Genomic DNA, 433 nt, shown 5'->3' with positions numbered 1-433 from the left:
GGCAGAAATGCTAGTAACGTGCACTTCGGGACCAACGCATCACCGGAAGACAACCGCCAAACATCGAAAGAGTCGCGATGCTCCGCAACCTACGTGCAAAGCGGTCGCACACCGGGTAAGGGAGTGAGAGCCCCAAACATAGCTGGGCGAGGCGCTCACTCCGCTCTTTAATATCTCGTTAATACCGCCAAGGAAATGGCACAAGCACACACACACAAGCATCCTCGGAAGAGGACAGTTCGAGTGACAGGTCAAATCCAAGAGTTCCGAAGACTACCTCCAGGAACAATCGGGAACAAGACCGATTACAAGTCGTCGAGTCTGTTACTGGGCGAACACGAGATGCGCACAGGAAATCGATCAGCCCTCACAATGGCCCAAGGCCAGAGATCGGACTGCTACGATTTACCCCAACAATCATCGTGCCACTCTT

Source organism: Cryptomeria japonica, unplaced genomic scaffold, assembly GCF_030272615.1.
Source record: "Cryptomeria japonica unplaced genomic scaffold, Sugi_1.0 HiC_scaffold_240, whole genome shotgun sequence".
Taxonomy (NCBI): Eukaryota; Viridiplantae; Streptophyta; class Pinopsida; order Cupressales; family Cupressaceae; genus Cryptomeria; species Cryptomeria japonica.
Note: the sequence above shows the minus strand (reverse complement) of the source record.